We start from the raw sequence: 16126 nt of genomic DNA on the forward strand, positions 1-16126 counted from the left end.
TGTGTTTGCTGCTTGATATTCCAGATTTCATCCTGACATTGCAGGTACTTCCACATGGGATGTATTGTCAGAGATTATGTATGTCTGTTGAGGGTTTGTTGGCTGTGAGTCATGCAGCAAACAACCGCCGCAGCGGTTACAGCATACAGTGGGAAATTTGTGGATGTATGACTTTGTGGGAAGTCTATGTACTGTCAGATTTACTGCAGCCTTTGTTGAGGGTCGAGTGAGGTTTTATTGAGCTGGGGGATTCTCGAATGTTGAGATCCTTTCGGTGATACAGGTCTTGGAGCAATCCCTCGAGCACCCTTAGATAGGCAGCTAGGATGTATTGACTGTGAGTTAGACAGTTGGGATTGCATCTTTGCTTTACTGCCATTGAGGCATTGTCGCAGTCTATGCTTACAGGACAGTGACAGGGCAGTCAGAGACAATACAGGTGCAGAACAGGTTTACCCGCAGCTTACAGTGTCAGAGAGACAATGTTTTTGAGTTGTTTTTTGGTCTGTTTTTGAGTACACCATAGCCATTTTACAAAGGAGACTCTGCCAAAATTTATGCAGAATTTGAAGCTTTTTTGGTTCATTTGACAGGTTGATATTGGTTCAGAGTTCAGTTTACAGGGGAAATTCTACCGAATTTTTCCCAGGAAAGTAAACCACTGTGAAGCGTAGCTATGGCTGGATCACAGGACACTGCTCTTTACAATATCAAGAAGGTGGATGGAACCAATTTCCCATTGTGGAAGAAGCAGATTTGGCACGTGTTGGTACAAAAGAAGCAGATAAAACCTATAAAGCTCAAAGGGATAAAACCAGAAGATATGGACGAAGATGAATGGAGCGAAATGGATGAATTGGCACTTTCTACCATTATGCTGACTTTGGCAGAAAGCGTTTACTTCAATGTAGCAGACGAGATGTCGGCTTATCAAGCATTGTTAAAGCTGAGTGATCTTTATGAGAAGCAGAGTGCAGCTTCACAGGTATACTAGCTTAAGAAGCTTGTTGACTTGAAGATGAAAGAAGGGACACCTATGTCCAATCATCTGAATGAATTCAACACAATCTATAGTCAGTTGTCAGCTCAAGGTGTCAAGTTTGATGAACCTGTTAGAGCTATGTTCCTGTTGATCACATTGCCGGAAAGTTGGGACACTTTTCGCACAGCTTTGAGTAATTCTGCACCTCCAGATGGTTTGAACATAGCAGGTGTAGAAGGAAGTCTGCTTACTGAAGAAACCAATAGAAAGACAATGGATAAAGGCAAAGCAATAGCCTTAGCTGTCAGGGGAAGGACCAAAGAAAAGTACAAAGGTGCAAAGAGGAATCAGTCTCGTAGCAAGTCCCGCAGTGCTAAAGGCAAGAGTGACATAGAATGCTACCATTGTGGCAAGAAGGGTCACATGAAAAGAGACTGCAGAGAATGGAAAGCAAAAAAAGGCAAAGAGAAAGCTGAAGACCATGGTGAGAAGAACAAATCCTCAGTGAAGATTCAAGAAATAAATGTGACAAACACTGTTGAAGAGGATGACAGACTAGTGTCAGGAGACATCTACTTCTTGAAGAATAAAATGGACTCAGCTCTTCTTACAGCATCTGATGGAAATGCACTGAGTGACTGGATTATAGACTCAGGGGAATCACTTCATGTGTCTCCAAACAAGGAGTGGTTTACCTCTTATGTGACCAGTAAAGATCATGTTCGGCTAGGCAATGGGCAGACATGTGAGATCTTAGGTGTTGGAGATGTTCAATTGAAGTTTCAGAATGGCTCTTCTTTCACGCTGAAGACTGTGAGACATGTTCCCGCAATTACAAAGAGCTTGATCAGCACAGGTTTACTTGATGATGCTGGCTACGTCACCACTTTTGGACAGAACATGTGGAAGATATCCAAGGGTTCTATGACAGTAGCACATGGAGTAAAGTCTGGAGGACTTTACATGATTTATGTATCAAATGTCTCTAAAAATGTAATCAATGTAACCGAGCAGCCGAACGTTTCTTTGTGGCATAGGTTGTGGCTGAGCCTGAGCCACCTATTGTGCGTAGATCTGGACGTGTCACGCGACCTCCTGATAGGTTTGTTCCATCTATGAACTATGTCATGTTGACTGATTGCAATGAGCCTTCATGTTACAAGGAAGTAGTGCAAATGAAGGACTCCGGGAATTGGCAATTGGCCATGCAGTCAGAGATGACAGCTCTGCATAAAAACCAGACATGGAAGCTAGTTAAATTACCATGGGGCAAAAAGGCTCTACCCTGTAAATGGGTTTACAGGTATAAGATCACCGCTCATGATAGTTAGCCAAAGTACAAAGCAAGGCTTGTTGCCAAGGGCTTTAAGCAAGAACAAGGCATTGACTTTGATGAAGTCTTCTCTCCGGTGGTCAAGATGACTACATTGAGATGCTTTCTTGCATTGGTTGCCATATTAGATTTGGTGTTGCACCAAATGGATGTCAAGACAGCGTTCTTGCATGGTGATTTAGATGTGGAAATTTACATGCAGCAGCCAGAAGGGTTTGTTGAGAAAGGCAAGGAAGATTGGGTATGCCAGTTGTTAAAGAGTCTTTATGGCTTAAAATAATCACCGAGGGCATGGTACCATAAATTCCACAAGTTTATGCTTTCTCAAGGCTACAAACGTAGTGAGTTCGATCACTGTCTATATACAAAGAAGGCTAAGGATGGTAGTTGGCTGATCCTTATTTTGTATGTGGATGACATGTTGATTGCTGGCAAGCACTTGGAAGAAATTTCAGCTTTGAAGTCAAAGATGGCAAAATCGTTTGACATGAAAGACATGGGTGAGGCAAGTCATATACTTGGTATGCGCATTGAGAGAGACAGATCAAAGAAGTTGATTTGGTTATCTCAAACAGAGTATATTGACAAGGTTTTGCAACGTTTCAATATGGAGAAGGGAAAGGCATTGAGTGTTCCATTGCCACCATATGTGAAACTTAGCAAACAAGATTGTCCTGTGTCTGAGGAAGAACAGGCTGAAATGGATAAGATTCCATATGCGTCTGCAGTGGGTAGTTTGATGTATGCAATGATTTCTACTCGCCCAGACATTGCATTTGCAGTGGGAGTAGTAAGTCGATACATGTCAAACCCAGGCAAGAAACATTGGGAGGCAGTGAAAGGAATATTGAGATACTTGAAAGCTACAAAGAGTATGCGTATATGCTATGGGAGTCAGGAGCTAAGTGTAAAGGGTTTTACAGACTCAGATTATGCAGGTGACTTAGACAACCGAAGGTCTACGTCAAGGTATGTCTTTACATTGGCTGGTGGAGCAGTATCATGGCGTTCTAGATTACAAGATTGTGTTACTCAGTCTACTACAGAGGCTGAATATGTTGCAGCATCAGAGGCATGCAAAGAATCAATTTGGCTTAATCGACTAGTAACAGATTTGGGAATCAAAGAAGAGATGCCTGTGTTATATTGTGATAGTCAAAGTGCTATACAATTGGCTCGCAATCCAGTTTATCACTCAAAGACAAAGCATGTGGATGTGAAGTATCATTTCATCAAGGAAATGCTCGAGGATAAGCAACTTCAGCTTGTCAAAGTTCACACCACAGAAAATTCTACTGATCTACTTACAAAAGGACTTCCCTCAGAGAGCTTTGCGCATTTTCGCAAGCAGTTAGGTGTAGGGTAGTACATCACTTCTCTACATCTCTTGTATATTAGCTTGTATAGTAGCTTCTCTCACACTTAAAGTACCACATTGGACTTTAAGTGGGAGGTTGTTGGGGTATAAAGCCCAATGTGGTCGCCCAGGTAAGTGGGCAGGCCGCCAAGTATGTACACATATTCTTTTGTAAAAACCTAATAAGAACTCACTATGCTCTACACATTACAGTAGAGCGAGCTCACCATATCGTCGTGCTCTTCTTCTCGCACTCTCTCTCGCGTCGCACTTCCGCTCGTACTCCTTCACTACAGAGGTAATGAAGCAACCCTAGGAATTAAGCATGCTCCTATGTGGCAGTCTATAGATGATATTTTTTGTTGCTTGAAAAGGCAAAGCTAACTTCTGCTGAGATATCCACCTTAAAGTTTGTAATCAATAGTTTCAGAGTGCAAATGGTGGATGCCTAGGGGGAGCCGCACATAACGCATTACATGGTGGGTTGAACACTTTGTATTTGCAAAAAAAAAAATCAGTGTTTGAATAAAGTTTTATGTTTGAATTAAAGTTTTAGCGGGGAGAGAAAAGAAGAAGACTAGAGTGCAAAGAATCTTGAAATACAGAATAGAGAAAGTGGTTCGCGTGGGGCGATCACAATCATATCATGCTTCTAGTGGCAAAAGATCGATTTTGATGATGGTTTGCGACAAGGCGACGAAATGACAGGCGTTGGGTGGAAAACCAATAAATTCTTGACACTAACCACTTCTATATTAAACATACATTGTAATGCCATGTGACTTGTTGACACCCCAATCAGTGGTTCCATGTTCGATAATTTTAGAGTTTTTTTGAATTTTAATGCTATTATTGAGTTTTTAAGTTTTCTTTATAAAAAATTTAGTACCATAAAAGTCGTCCCTCACCAATTTCAACTCTACATAGAGCCACACAAGAAACAAGAGAAACAGAAGAAGAATACCAAGGTCCGCTTGAAAATCCGGCACCCTCGCCTGTTGTCACCAACAACTGGTGCTCAAGCCACATCCCACCACAGAAACCACGCAGTGAAATTTTCCACCATGAGTTAAGCAAAGAGCATGGTTTCGAACCGATCAGCAGCTCTTTCAGATTCTGCCTTTTCGTCCCGCATGGTCTACATTTCAGACTCTACCTTGGCTAGCTTACTTTGTAACTGCTGAATGGTCCTATCTGAGTGAACCTCAAGGATAGTGTGGCGCAGGTTCTGGGATGCTCTCGCTTGCTCCAGCTTTTCAATATGCTCCTTAGCCTCCCTTAATTCAATTTTTACCTTAATTAGTTCATCTTCCGACCCTGCAACATCCAACATTTGTCCCATACAATTGACAATAGTATTCCATGATGACTGTATGAGTACTGAACAACCATCATTAATTGTTGCTGGGTCAGAATCAGTTGGCTCATAGACTGTGACAGGAGCCATATAAGGTAATGCAGCATAATCAGATTTCTGCAAAACAGGAGACGTCCCTTGAGCGGATGAGTCTGCAGTTGTTGTAACCTGGCTTTCTTTGTCAAGTGCAGGGCTTCTTCACTGTAAGGGATGGAGACTCGGCCAAGTGGATTTGGAGAAGCTGGGCCTTTGCCCTTATCAACCTGGTCTGTTGACTGCTTAGGATTGGCCCTTTCTGACTGATCTTGTCCAGTATAGGTGGTTACTGAAATCTGACCTGCTGACTGGTTGATTCCACCAGTGGTCTAGTCAGTCTGTTGTTCAGTCTGGTTAACTGGAGTCCTTTCAGTAGACACTATTTTGACTTGACTTTCCAGCTACTTCAGGAGAGTAGTGCTCTTAGTCAGTGTCGTCCTTGGCTTCTTTGAATTGCCAACTTCATCTTGTTTAGCCTTCCATTTCAGTCCAGTGGGAGTTGACTAACTTTCTGGCTCTTCTTCATCCGATGACAAGTCTATATTTTTGGAGAGTGGAAACATGTTTTGACTCCAAGCCATTCTCACCTGATCATGGGTGTCTGGAGCAGTACAGAAACTCCCAAACATACCAAGCCTTGAATACACTTTGAGATTTCAGCTTGGCAATTTGCTAAAGCACATTGTGCGACAATATTTGGCAGAGGTTGATAGAGACTTTGGAATCCAGTATTTTTGCTAAAAGCATGGCAAAAAATTTTGTCTGACACATATGTCGGGTTATTCTTCTGGCTCACAACTTCAACCACAAATCGATAGGCAGTAGGAGCTTCCAGTCCTATGACTGGAATCCTTGTGCACTGGCTTTCCTTTTCCTCTTAGCAGCATCATCCTCCTTCAGAGCTGCACTGATCTGCTCTGCAGTTGCCACAGATGGTTTGGGCCCGTTTGGCATACGAAATGAAAAAGCAATACTTTCTGGCGTGACAAACACCTTCTAGCCATAAATCACAGCACTACCATCTTCAACATTGAAATAGTCCAGGACTTGCGTTATGATGGATGTGTCAAACTCAATCCTCGTGGCTTGCAAAACCACATGCAAGTCCCACAGTTGGAGTAGAGCCTTAGCTTGCTCAGTAACCACATAGCGCTGAATTTTGTTGTGCGGGATGAGTGGAAGAGTTTCCTTTGTAGCAGTGATAAGAGCTTGAATTTTGTCGATATTGTCCTGCATCTTTTCTGACAGTTTCCTCCTACCCATGCACCGTGAAGATGATGAAGCAGGTGAAGAAGAAGATGACTTACTTGATTCTTTGAAATGATTACCACTGATAACCCATCTGACCATTGGTCCCCTAAAAACTGATAACTTTGTCCCCACTGTTTTGGTCCAGGTATAAGCCTGGCTTGGTTGTGTTGAAACTGGAACTAGCTACACATGAAAAAGTCCCAAGATAGCTGATTCTGAAATTTCTTGGTCTTCAGCGCGCCCAAATCCTCAGTACCCTGTTCTTGGCAAGGCTCTTCAACTTCTAAATAGTAGAGCTTGATTTTAGCTCCATCATACACCCCTGGCAACAATAATCTAGATAGGTCTTTTAGTCTTACCGTATTGTTGGAGAAACCCAATCCACTTCGAATGGTCCTGCCCAGGCTATTTTGAGATTCGGCTTCTTAGGTCCCAATTTGGACTAATATAGGAGTACCAGGTCCCCTTTCTGAAACTCTCGGACCTTAATCCTTTGGTCATGCCAGTGTTTCCTTCTTTGCTGAACAATCTCCTGTTCCAGCATAGCCCGTTGTCTCAGTTCATCTAACTAGGTAAGCTCCTCCAGTCACTTCTTAAGATTGTGATTAAAATCTAACCCATATTCTACAACCATTCTGAGACTTGGAATAACAAACTCCATAGGGACAACAGCTTCAGTGCCATATACCATTCTGAATGGTGTTAATCCTATAGTGACCTTATAAGCTGTCATGTATGCCCATAAAACAGTCTGAAGCTTCAAATCCCACTGGTCGGGCTTTTTCTGTACAATCTTAGTGAGAATAGTCTTAATGGTCTTGTTACTGCTTTTAGCCTGTCCATTGCATCTAGGATAATAAGGTGTGTATTTCCGATGCTTGACTGAAAGCATATCCATAAGGATGTCCATAGTGTCATTGATGAAGTGTGTCCCTTGGTCTGAGACAATCTCCACACGATATCCATAGCGACAGACAATATTCTCAAATAAAAATCTTGCAGTGGATTTGGTTGTGTTGTCAGGAAGAGCCTTAGCTTATACTCACTTCGTTACATAACAGGTAGCCATCACTATATACCTATTCTTCCTGGGAGTAACCTTCTTGAAAGGTCCCATAAAATCCAAACCCCATTTCATGAAAACAACCAGTGGTTGTACTGGTGTTAAGGGAGTCATGTCTGCAGCTATGGGTCTACCCATTCTTTGACATATGTCACAAGTTTTGCAAAAATTTCTGACATCGGATATCAAGCCACCATAAACCAGCCTGCAGAATCTTCTTGTAAGTAACATCAGTAGAAAAGTGTCCACCAGATTCTCCATTATGCGCCTCTGAGATAACTTGCATTCTCCCCTCCATAGGCACACATCGGCGAAGAATACCATCAACACCTAATCTGTAGAGTGAGCCCCCAATGATGGTAAAATTTAAACTTTTGATGACCAGAGCCTTCTTCTGGTTTTGCTTCCAGTCATCTGGGAAACCACCCTAAGAAAGAAACTGATATACTTCATATACTTCAGGATCAACTGATTCTACCACTTCCCAGCTGAAATAATTCAGCATCCACTAGTTCGTCTCTTAAAGACACTTCAGAATAGCCCTCCGTACTCCTAGAGAGGAAATCAACACCACAGTGGTTCTTGCCAGGTTTATGGAAAATCCGAAATTCAAATTCCATAAGGAACATCATCCACCGTATTAGCCTGCCTTGAATAATGACTTTATTAATCAAGGATAATAGGGCCTGATGATCCACATAAAAATGAATCAATTTTCCTAGCAAATAATGCCTGAATTTTGTAGCACTGAAAACCATCCCTAGAGCTTCTCGTTCAGTGGTTGTATAGCCTTGTTCAACCTGGCTGAATCTGACTGGCAAAGTAGATAGGATAGTCAGTCCTTCCATCTGGCTGGGCTAGTATCACCCCCATCGCCAGCCCCGAAGCATCCACATGTACATGGAAGATAACATCCCAATTTGGTTGTTGAAGGACTGATTTACTGATAATGGCATTTTTTAAGTTCTTGAAACTTTCCTCACACTCAGCAGTCCAATTGAACTTGCTGGTTTTCTTTGTGAGCTCATACAGTGGTAAAGCTTGGGAGGCAAATTTATGCACAAATCTTCTGTAAAAGTTAATATATTCCAAGAAAGAACTTAACTCAGATGCATTCTTGGGCACCTTTGCCTGTTGAATGCATTGGATCTTGTCGTTGGCCATTTCTATTCCATTGCGGGATACTACATGTCCCAATAGCTGGCCTTTCTAGACTAGGAAAACAGATTTGAATGGATTCAGACAAATCCGCTTTTCTTGACAGCGCTTAAAAACCATTTCCAGGAGTAGTAAATGTTGTTCCTCAGCTGAATATACAGTGAAATCGTCCATGAATATGGCGAGGAGCCGATGAAGAAACTCATTGAATATCTCCATCATACACCGCTGGAAAGTGGTTGGTGCATTGCATAGTCCAAATGGCATTACCAGATACATAAATTCTCCCCACTCTGTAATGAAAGTGGCCTTCCCCCGATCCTCAGGAGCAATTTGTAATTGGTTGTAGCCACTATATCCATCCATAAAACTGTACATCTCATACCCTGCAATCTCATCAAGCAACATATCAGTGAAGGGTAATGGAAATGGATCCTTGATGGTTTGAGCGTTGAGTTTCCTATAATCCACACATACTCTCAACTTCCCATTCTTCTTGGGAAAAACTACAATAGGAAGCAACCAATCGCTACTGGCTACTTCAGTGATGAATCCAAATTTGAGAAGGTTGTCAATCTCTTCCTTGACCTTCTTAGCATAATTGGGATTCATTTGGTACCGCTGCAGTCTTACTGGCCTGGCATCTGGCTTCAGTGGTATCCTGTGCTGGCAGATCTCTGGATCCACCCCTTTTAGATCAGTGTGTTCCCAGGCAAAGACATCCTTGTAATGCTGGAATACTCTGCGTGCTTTCTCCTTCATTGTAGGGTTGAGATGTTTGTTAACTTTGATCATTCTAGGGTTGTCTTCGGAGCCTAGATTCCATTCCTCGATCTCTTGGTCATCTAGGAGTAACCAGTTAGGCCCTTCGCCTTTTCTCTTAGTTGACTCTTCTGCGTAATCCCAAGACGGTCCTTTGGATTCCAAATCACTGTTTTGATTTGCCGTGTCCTCCCCAGAATGTGCTGGCGCATCTGGCGTGCTGGATTCAATTGATTCTTCCGGCCTTCCAGTTAACTGAACTGAACGTTCTCCTGAATTGAGTTCAGTGAACTGGTATGGGAACTACTTCTTCTGTTTGTCAGCCTGCTCCTTGTTCCGTAGAACTACATTAAGATCAATTTCTGCTAAGGGAAAATATTTAGAGCTGCTAACATCCTTTCAATCTTCTTGATCTTATACTTCTGGCATAACTCTTTAGGTCTCAGCTCCTTTTTCCAGCTTCTAGTGTTGTTTGTCTGAATTTGGATTCTGCCACCACTGGCCCCTTGTAGAGTTAGAGTTTGATTAGCATAGTCATGTCGTTCGCAACCATGGGCGTCCTAGTAGCATTCCATATGCTCCTTGCACATCGAGAACTAGAAAACTGGTCTTGAACTTCTCCTTGCCCACTCGTATCGGCATATTTTTTATCATACCAGTAGCTTGCACTACTCGATGATCTGCCATCCGCACTTTGAAAGGTGCTGGCTTCAAATTTGTGATGCCCATCCTCTGCTGAAGATGTACTCCCATGATATTTACTCCAGCTCCTTCATCCAGAATGACACTCGAAAGTGGTTCCCATTGTTTCAAAATAATCTACTTGAATTAGCGGCACTTCATCATCTCCGACAGCCGTCAAGTCAACTGTCATGGCCTCCGCCTCAGCTTTCCTTCGTTGTCTCATGAATTTCGCTGCAATAGGAAAAGTTCTTCTAATGTCTTCCAACTCCACAATGAGTTTTTGGATTCTGTCACAGATTTTGACGTGAATTTCCTCTTTCTCATGGTCAGAATTGTTGTCGGAGCTTGAAGAACTGGTAATATCTTCACAATGGCATTCCTTCATTGTAGTGCTTTCAGCTCCTCTATAAACTCCCAACTCTTCAATCATCCCTTGTACTGCAGCCAACATGGTCTCAGGTATGCCAGGCTTTGACTGATCTGTCTCAGTAGATTGGGTTGGTATCTTTTGAATTACCCGTGCTTCAGAACTCTCTGGCTGCTCTGGCAGCTTCTTGGCTAAATCCTCTGTGATCTTCGCCGCTAGTTCTCTCTGCTCCTGCCATTCATCAACCACCTTTTCTTTACCTTTGGCCTTCCATACCTCCCTCTGTTGAGCCCATTTGCTGATTTCAGTAGTGACTGGTTTATTTGGAATCTCTGGGATTTCCTCAATCATTACTCCTTTGCTTCGTGTAATTGATTGTACTAGAACTAGCTCTGGCACCTTCGCTTCAGTGGCCGTAGTCCCAGGTGTTTCTGGACATTGAGCCACGAAATGCCCATACTTTCCACAAGTATAGCAATTCAGACTTCGGCCTTGGAAATTACCACACCCCCGAACCCGGCCAGTACCCTCTTGGTATCTGCCGCACCCTGGACCAGTACCACTGGTACCTGGTTTCTCCTCCTGAGAAGCGTTGGCAGTTTCCACTCTTATTGGTTCGGCATTGGTAAATGCCACCACTGACAAGTCTTTGCCTTTTTTGAAATGATGAATCCTAATGCCACAGTTATTCCATAAATGGCCATAGGCTTTACAAAAAGTACACTGTGGGCACTCATTGGAAACATGGTCCTTAGACTTACATTTTGAACACCAAGTCTCCATTCTTCTCACCAGTTGTCTGGTCTGGCTAATCTCAGCAATTTGCCGAGCCATCTCTTCAATCTTCCTAGCCCAAGACCCCTTTTTAGGCTTATCCTTGGTCTTCTCATCGGAGCTACTCTCAGAACTACTGGAAACTCCGCTTGAATCAGAGTCATCAGTAGAAGGACTGCTACTAATGGACCTCCTCTTCTTATGAACCTTTTCCTTCTTGGCTTGTTGTTCCAGCTTAAGGGCTTGCTGCACCAAATCATTGAATTTCTTCGTCGCTGCTAGCACCTCTTGCTCCCTAAGCTTCTTGCCGTGAAATCCATTCAAGAACCATGCTCGCAGTTGCTTTTCTGATGGTGGTTCCTGTAGCTGCCTTGTCAGCTCCTTGATTTTCTCAACATAGCTTTAGACTGACAATTTCCTCTGCTTAATCTTATCCAGTTTACAAAGAATATCCTCATCACCTCTGTTGTCGGAATATTCGAGTCTGAAGGCTTTAAGTAGTTTATTAGAGGATCTGAGCTGGCAAGCCGGGTAATGGTAGTACCACTTCCTCACTGCCTCCTTCAACGTTTGCGAAAAGTATTCACCCCACTCATTCTCATCAATATTTTCAGGTCTGCATACTGCTCAAAATCTTGGATGTGAACATCCGGATCATCCTTCTTGCCCCCTTTGAACACTCGAAAAGAGATTTTCAACGAGGATGTGTAATCATGCCGATCATCATTGGTCCTTCCTCTTCTCATCTTAGAGTCTGGACGCCTCTTTGGAGTTTTCTTACAGTTGTTTGTATCTGCATCCCAATTAATATCTGCTTTTGTCTTAGTTTCTGTGTCCTCCCTAGCCTGTCTACTGGAAGTATGGCGACTTCCTTTACTGCCTTTGGCACCCTATTCCCCCTGCTTGGATCGAGAACTTTTAGCCTTGCATCTGGACATACTAGAATGCTGTGAGTCCTGCACCTCATCAGTCTGACTGTGCTCCTCCTAAGCCTCAGTGTCAGTCACCAGCTCATGCTTGGGGTCAGAGTCTCTTTCTGACTCCTCAGGAATAGGGTCAACACGGTAGGATGGTTTCCGGCCACGACTGGTTTTGGGTGCCATTACTGCAACTGAGAAACTTCCAATTGGGAGATGAGTTTTCTAGTCAACGAGCAACAGCTCGTCCCACCGTGATCGCCAAAATGGAATTGGAGCTGATCTCTTTAGATAGCTTATTCCAGTGTTAGAAGTTTACAACTACTGTTGATGTGTTAGTTCAACTAGTAGACTGGACAAGAAAAGAGAAACTGAACTGGAACACATCTACTCAAATGAGAAACAGACTGAAGTACTGGGAATGATGTTTAGATTCAAATTCAGATCTAGATTCAGATTTAGACTCAGAGAGAATGAGTACAAATTATGTATGACTGGAGTATTCTGTACTGCTGTATTTAGGATTACATATGAAAGATTACAAATAAAGATAATGCAGCTCAACAACAACTCAAGAGTTAAGGATTATGAATCAAAAGCTACGCAGATGTACAACCGACAAATGCCACCCGATTAATGCCAACCCGATTACAATGTAATGGGTCCTATTTATATGCCTTGGGAATTACTGTGGTAACTGCCGTGGTAATTACTGATTGATCCACTGTTCGTCTCACAGGAGCCGGTTCCCACCCAATGAGACTGTCTCAGCCATCTACAAAGTGTGTAGCATTCTCCAAATATTTCTTTGCAAAATTGTTGCTAAGTGTTTTCTTTAAGTTGGCAATCTCCGCAATGGATTTCCCAGGTATAAGCATGCCATCAACATACATAACTAGAATGATCATCGAGCCATCATCTAGATTTCTCGTGTACAAGAAGTGATCCTCTTCACTCCTTTTATAACCTTGAGACCTCATACATGCATCAAATTATGATACCACTGCCTTGAACCCTACTTTAAGCCATAAAGTGCCTTTTTGAGCTTAGATACTAGCTCCTCACGAGATGCGTGCTCCTGAACAAACCCTTCAGGCTACTGGATGTAAACATCCTCATCTAGATCCCCGTGAAGAAATGCTATCTTCACATCCATTTGGACAAGTTCCATGTCCTCAAATCGCTACAAGACCAAGTATGTTTCTAAGTGTTGTCATCTTGAACACATGCGAGAAGATTTCATCAAAATTGACTCCCTTTTGTTGTTTGAACCCTTTGGCTACAACTCTAGCCCTGTACTTTGGATTTGGATCACCTGAGGTAAATTTCTTCTTGTAAACCCATTTTCAAGGTAAATTTTTTGCATCATTTGGCAATTCTACCAAGTCCCAAGTGTCATTAGCCAAAATCAAGTTATACTTAGATTCCATAGCCTACTCCCACTTCACCACATCATCCGTCATCATGGCTTCTTGGTAGCTGCTTGGCTCACCGCAATCGGTTAACAAGATGTAATCAAGACCTGGCTCAAAACGTGCAGGTGGATGGGACTCTAGTAGACCGTCTCACTCCTTGACTATTGCTATCCACTCCCTCCGGAGCATTGCTAGTGGAAGGTACATCACTAGCCCGCTGAGTTGATTTCACTGTCTCTAAGGAAACATCCTCAAAGTGACTCTCCGAACCTCTATGTCGTTGATAGGTTCTTTATGCATCTTCGACTCTTTGAAGATCACATCTAAACTACGGATGACTCGACGAGATTTTGGGTGCCAGAGAAAATATCCCATCTCTCCATCTGCACCATATCCAATGAAAATACATTTATGTGACTTTGGTTCTAACTTCTGTCAAAGTTGTTGCACGTGAGCATAAGCTTCACAACCAAAAACACATAGATGGTCATAGTGGGGCTTACGTTTAGACCATAACTCTTCTTAAATCTCGTAATTTAATGGCGTACTAGGCGAATGATTTATAATGTGCACTACGGTCAAAAGGGCTACTGCCCAAAAGCCTTGTGTGAGATTTTCCATAGAAAGCATGGCTGTGACTCTTTCTTGAATCGTACGATTCATGCGCTCAACAACTCCATTCTAAGCTGGTGTATGGTGCAGTAAACTGCCTTTTAATCCCCCTTTTAGCACATAAATTGTCAAAATCCTTGGAGACATATTCTTCACCATTGTCAGTCCGCAACCTTTTCAGTTTCTTGCCATACTAATTCTCAACAAGTGCCAAGAATTTCTAGAACGCAAGAAGAACTTGATCCTTATGTTTCAAAGGATATGCCCACACCTTTCGAGTAGACTCATCTACGAATGTCACAAAATAGCTGCCCCCCCCCCCCCCCCCCCCCCAAAGAGATTTGGTTGACATAGGACCACAAACATCACTATGTACTAAATCTAGAGGTTCAACTCGCTTTTGACCCAACGGTAAGTGGACGAACCTAGTCTGTTTTCCGTAGATACAATGCTCACAAATAGGAAAGTCAACATAAGACAAGATAGGTAAGTAGCCAAAACGAGTCAGATCATTCCTTTTTGGCTAATATGACCTAGATGGCAATGCCACAACTCAGTAGACGACAACTCGGCTATAGATATGTAATCATGACCAACATCTGACACATGCATGGAATACAAGGTACCATGCTTTTGACCTTTGAGTACAACAAGATTACCTTTGCGTACTATCCACGAACCATTGCCAAATATGGTGTTGTAGCCCAAATCATCAAGCTAACCAACAGAAAACAAACTTTTAGTCACTTGGGCACATGTCTGACGTTACATAAAGTAAAGTGCGTGCCATTCCTAAGATGTAATTTGACATTTCAGATAACTTCAATGTCTAGTTTATAAGCATCATCAAGTCTCACTTTGCCACAAAAGTGACAATAAGTAGAGAACCACTCTCTATGTCGTGTCACATGGAAACTCGCTCCAGAATCTACTATCCAATTATGTGCATACTACACATCTTCTGTAACAAGAGCCTTGATATCAGATCTGCTGTGAAGACCAATAGGTTAGAGGTAAGTGGAATAACAACCGCTAGAAGAGTCTCTACAATAGGAGCATTTGAAGACTCTAGCACATTGATCTCCTCTAACTTTGCTTTGCCCTTGTTTGAATCATCAGAATTAGATGTGTCACCGGATTGTTTATCCTTCTTGCTTTGCTGCTATTTTGTGCAATCCTTCTTCACATCCCCTTTTTTATGGCAGTGATAACACTCGACATTACGCATATAACCCCAAGACTTACTGCGTGATCCCCCACGTTCCTTGATTTTGGCATGACTTTGAGTGCCACCCCTCTGTCTATCACTAGCAACATATGCATCACCATCCTTCTTGTCTTCGAGATATTTTCTGTGAATCTCCTTGGTAAACAGACTCCCAAGGACGTCATTCTACACAAGACCAGTACCAGGTGTTGAGTTGCTAATCGCAGTATAGAACGTATCCCAAGACGAGGGTAAACTGCAGAGCAGTAAGATACATTTGACTTCCCTCATCGAAGACCAAACCCTGAGTGGTCAACTGAGTGAAAATGATATTGAACTCATTAATGTGAGTAGAAATAGTGCCCTCTTCCCTTATACAAAGGTCAAACAGTTTCTTCATCAAGAAAACCTTATTAGTGGCACTTTTGTTCTCATAACTAGAACACAACTTATCCCATACATCTCTAGCAGTCCTTTCTCCAACTATAGTAAAGTACACAGATTCGGCCAAATGCAAACGGAGGGTAGATTTGGCCTTAGCATCAAGTCTCTCCCACTCAACATCTGTATACTCGCCCTCTGGGCGCTCCATGATAGGATCCAGTTGGCCTTTTTGTATGAGAACATCTTGAATGTGCTCTTTCCAGATAGCAAAATTCGTCACATCAAATTTCCGGATATTGTAAATATCCTTTTCATCGCTAGATGACATGGCTACAAGCTAAAGATAATATAGCAATAAATAGTGGTAATTTTGATTCTGGGAAGAATTCGGCAGAGTTTTCCCAGAAAAACTAACAAAATCTCAATCCAAAACTGTCACAAGAGATCAATAACACATCAAAAGTAAT

This window comes from Adiantum capillus-veneris, chromosome 3 (genome assembly GCF_014529385.1).
Source record: "Adiantum capillus-veneris isolate H3 chromosome 3, ASM1452938v2, whole genome shotgun sequence".
Classification (NCBI taxonomy): Eukaryota; Viridiplantae; Streptophyta; class Polypodiopsida; order Polypodiales; family Pteridaceae; genus Adiantum; species Adiantum capillus-veneris.